This window comes from Callospermophilus lateralis, chromosome X, assembly GCF_048772815.1.
Source record: "Callospermophilus lateralis isolate mCalLat2 chromosome X, mCalLat2.hap1, whole genome shotgun sequence".
In the NCBI taxonomy this organism is placed as follows: Eukaryota; Metazoa; Chordata; class Mammalia; order Rodentia; family Sciuridae; genus Callospermophilus; species Callospermophilus lateralis.
Window position 1 is genome coordinate 73,827,801 of NC_135325.1, and position 5,199 is coordinate 73,832,999.

Consider the following 5,199-nt stretch of genomic DNA (forward strand, 5'->3'; position numbering starts at 1 on the left):
CCTATATAAGCCCAGTCCCTTCCTTAGTTCAGTGGATCTTTTTCCACCAGGAAAGTGGGGCCATTTCCATAGTCCAGTTCCTGAATAAAGCTGAAATTATCTGTGAAGTTTGCGTCCAACCTGGTCTCTTTGTTTTATAAAAATGAACACATGGATCTGTAAGTTTCGGAAAATGTATTTATGGTGACATCTTAATTCTCTTTAGAAGAAATTCATGTCATGTGGAGTGAGAATGTTGTACAACAAAATATTTGCGGTATCATTAGAACAAAGTTTTTGAGGAACAACTTTCTACCCTACAAAATGAAGTTCATTACCTGAAAATTAATAAAATTTCATGAAAAATTTTCCAAATATATTCTAAAAATATATCTGTCTGCAATTTTTTATTTGTCTTATATTTATAAAATCCTAAATTTTTCATTTGTCTGAACTCTTAAAAATCACATAAGTTGGACTACGTCACTTAAGAGACTTATTAAATCATATTATATTTCCAAAAAGTAATTTGATACATCTTCTCTGGATGAATGTGCTACTTACTGTTATCATGTAACAGTGATTCACTTCATGTTTGAATTTAGCCCTTGCTGCTCTGCCACTGAAGCTTATCTAAAAAGGGACATGTTTTCTCCTCATCTGTCCCAAATTAACAAATGAATCACAATCCTCCTACAGGGAATATAGCCCTTGAATAGCTTCTTTAAAAGCCCCCTGTTCTCCCTGATGGACAGAAATATAGCCTCTGGGCCAGGAGTCCCTGTGCTTCTCTTTTGCTCACAAAACAATAAAACTTCTTTTTTCCTTTTTCTCAAAACCAAGTAGCCTCATTATTGAATTGGCATCAGGGAAAAGGACCTACCTTTGTATAACAATCTGGCAGCATTCTATGTTGACTTTAGATATGTCTTTATACTTTGAACTCTTATCTCATGTTCTAGATATTTGTTGCAAAATCATTCTGTGGGTTACAAGACTTGCAAATTTTCAAAAATATTTTGTGGTACAAAAAATGTTTGTGAAATTGCTTAAAGACCTCAGGCAGGAAAAAAATAGACTTCATTAACCTAAAGACTTTACCACTCTAGAGGATCAGAAATTTAAGAACAGTCAAAAGGAAAGTGGCTATGGAAAATTGATATCAGGAATAAAGTTAGTATTGTAACCGAAAGCTCGGTCCGTGATCCCAATGCCAATCAATGCCAATTTAATATTGATATCTCAGCTTTGAGAAAAAGGAAAAAGAAGGTTTATTGCTTTGCTAGCAAAGGAGAAACACAGGGGACTCCTGTCCCAACGGCTGTGACTCTCCTGATCAGGAGGGACAGGGGTGTTTTAAAGAAACTCTTTAAGGGTTGCATTCCACTTGTGCTCTGTATGGGGTCCTAGGGTGCCCTGGATGACTGTTAGGATTCACTTGTTAATTTGGGAGATATTCACTTCCCAGGTACTTTGCAGGTATCTCCTTCCAGTAGTGGGTGTGTTCTAAGGCAATTAACTAGGACAAAGAAAAGATAACACTGTCTCCCTAATTTTGTTAGGGAGGGGGAAAGCTGAGGAGAGAGAGAGAAAAAAAAATGTGTGTTTTTTTTTTTTAAATCAACCTTAGAACACTGAGTGCTATATTCAGAAGGTGAAGGGACCACTATTACATTGTGAGCATATCAGATGAGGGAAATATCACAAAATGAGAATGTCAGATTTCACAGAAGCAAAATAAAATAGTGGTCTGAGAAAGGAATTTTGGGTCAGAGGGAACTTGGTTGAGTCCTGGCTATGGTATGCATCTGCTATATAAACTTGAAAAGTCTCTTACACCTTCTGTGCCTCTACTTTTTTTGCTTGTATAATAGAAATTTAGACATATATTCAATAGTTAATTTAATAAGTGTTTATGAACAACTATTATGTTCCAGGCACTCTTAATTAACACTGTGGTTTTTGTGGTAAAGAAGACAATAGTCCTATCTTCAAGTAGACTGCTTGTAATAGTAACCACCTAATAATTTGAATGAAATGAAATGCGATAAAACATGTAAAGCACTTAGCAGATTACTGGTACATCATGATTATACAATAAATGTACATTAGTTAAATAAGTCATGTTTTTGAAGAATTTAACTTTTCTGTAATAGACACTATATTATTAAAAAATAAATGTTTTCTTTCACTGCATTAGTGCTAGAGTATTTGGTATTCATTTTAACAGAAATAAGACTGCTTAATACTTCCTAATGCTTCAGTTCTGAAACAGGAAAGAAAAAGCAGATTTGAAGCATAAAACATTTTAAAACTATGCCATCATTTAAAAATCTTTAGTGCATTTAGATAAGAACAGAGGAGTTAGAAAAAAATTAATAATTTAAGATAAAAATAGATGGCACTTGAGAGTATGAAAAAACTATATGGAAAATCTTAATATAATAGCAAAATCTTAAAATTTTAAGACAGGACAACTTGGTAATTCTTTTCCTTAAATTCGTGGTTTGGATATATAGCCAGAAATATAATTGCCAGGTCCTATGGTAATTCTAGTTTTAATGATTTGAGGAACTTAAGTACTAGTTTCCATAATGGCTATAAATACATGGATTTGATTGTAAATACATGGATTTATTTCTGGTTTCTCTATTCTGCCCTAATGATCTATATGCCTGTTTTTATGCTAATACAGTATTATTTTGATTGTATAACTGTAATATATTTTGAAATCAGGAAGTGTGATATCTCCAGCTTTGTATTTAATATTTCTTTGCCTACATGAGATCTTTTGTAATTCCATATGAATTTTAGGATTTTTTCCTCTATTTCTGTTGTCATTTTGATAAGGATTATATTGAATCTGACAATCACTTTGTGGGGGTATGCACAGTGCTACAGTTTCAATATGACTTAAGTGTGTTTCCCAAAGTTTCATGTTTTGGAAACTTGGTCCCTAATGTGGCAATTTAGGAGGTGATGGAGTCTTTAGAAGGTAAAGCCTATTGGGTACTGTTTAGGTCTGTGTGTCTACCCTTGGGAAAGATTGTGGGATCTCAGGCTCTCTGATTTCCTGTTTGATGATCATATCTCCCCTTCAATATGTATTGTAGACACTGCTTTCCACCATTAAGTGACACAGCCAAGGGGGCTCTTTGCAAAGTCTGCACTATGTTTGGATGTTCAGCTTCTAAAACTATGAGTTGAACAATCATCTTTTCTTTATAAAGTTATCCTGCCTCAGGTGTTTCATTGTAAGAACAGAATATGAACTAGTACAGGCACTTTAACAATATTAATCCCTCCAACCTATGAGCATAGGCTAACTATCCATTTATTTAGCCTATGCTCATAGGTTGGAGGGATTAATATTGTGTCTTAAATATTTTTCATCAGTGTTCACGGTTCTTCGTGTAGAGATTTTCATCTCATTTGTTTCTTTTTTTCTTTTGCTTGCAATGCTAGGAATTGAACCCAAGGCCTTGCATATGCTAGGTAAGCACTCTTATTATTGAGCTATAACCCCAGTCCCACTTGTTTATTCTTAAGTGATTTACTCTTTTTGATGCCACAGTAATTTTAATTTGTTTTCTTAATTTCTTTTCTCAGGTTTTTTTTTCAGTTAATCAAAATGCAATTGATCTTTATCCATTTATTTGTATACTGCAACTTTACAAAATTTGTTTATTCTAACAGCTTTTTTGGAAAGACATCTTGTGATTTATAAAATTTCTTATAAAATGTTTTTTATTTATATTTATGCAAATCTGCTAATCCATATTTTGATTGATCTGTAAAGTAAAATTGAACTATTTTTGAATAATCTAACATCATTCCCATACTCAAAACCTTCCAGTAGTTTTCCATTGCCTTTAGAGTAAAATCCAAAGTCTGCTCATTAGTATATAATGTCCTATTTGACCTAGCCTATTCCTCATTCTGCATCATCACCTGTACTGCTCCACCCCTTGCTTATTTGCTCTTTCTAATATATGAAAAACATACTCCTGAACTTTGTATTTGCTGTTTACTGTGCCTGGAGCATTCCTGTCAGCTATTTTCATTGTTGCTTCACTTTGTTTACATTTCTGTTAAAGTGCTACCATATCAGTGGAATCATCCCTAAGACCTTTATAGCTCTTTTCTCTTGCCACAGATCCACACATAGACACATGTTTATTTACCTATTTATATTTGAAGCCATTATTGTGTCCATTATTGTATCATTATGTGTCTAGAAAAATGTTTGGCATATAGCAGAATCTAAATAAAAAATTTGGAGAATTAATGTCTGTGTAGTTGAATGAATGAAGAAATCTCAATTCTTCATACAACATTGCCTGAAGAGTAAAAACAATGATCTGGGTATGGTTATATGTATATAAACTTAATTAATCCACATTTAAGAAGCTATATTAAGCAATTCCACTTGTTTTAGATTCCTGTATCCCTGTCCCTATTTTCCTATACGATTATAACCTTAGATAGATCATGGTCAGTCTTTAAATTCTCATGCTGTAGTCACTTTTACTGAATACTTTTTACAATTGTAAGAAAATTCTTTCCTCAAACACTGAATGAAATATCACTATATCTAAAAATATTTTCCTTTTGTTGAGTTATAAACTTAAATCACCAGGGAATTACAAATGATAAAATACTTTAAGTTCTACATGCATCTCCCCAGGGCTTTAATTGAAATATCTAAATAAAGTTCATTTATGTGGCACCTCCCAAAGTTAATGCACAGATTAGTAACTGTCTGTGGTCTTTAATAACCAATTATTTTAGCTTATGTGCTTTATAATTTAATGTTCTAAATTATACTTAGGACTTTTTTAGAACTAGAAAAATTCACAAAGACATGCAATTGTATAGTAACATTAAAATAGACTCTTTACTATTTTTGGTTTTGCTTTTTGAAATCTTTGGTTTGGGGCTGATTTTAAATTGTTGTACATTCGGCACTTAGTTGCTCATATTTTACATGAGTATTTATTTTCAAAAGCATAGTCAAAATGTAATCTATTTAAAATATATATATATATATATATATAATTTTTAAATATTAAAAATTATCAAATATTTTTTAAATAATACATATATATTATTTTTTAAATCATATTAATGCTACTATATATATATATATATATATATATATATATATATATTAATATATAGTTAACCTCTTTCTTTCATCCCTTGCCTTTATTTATGTTT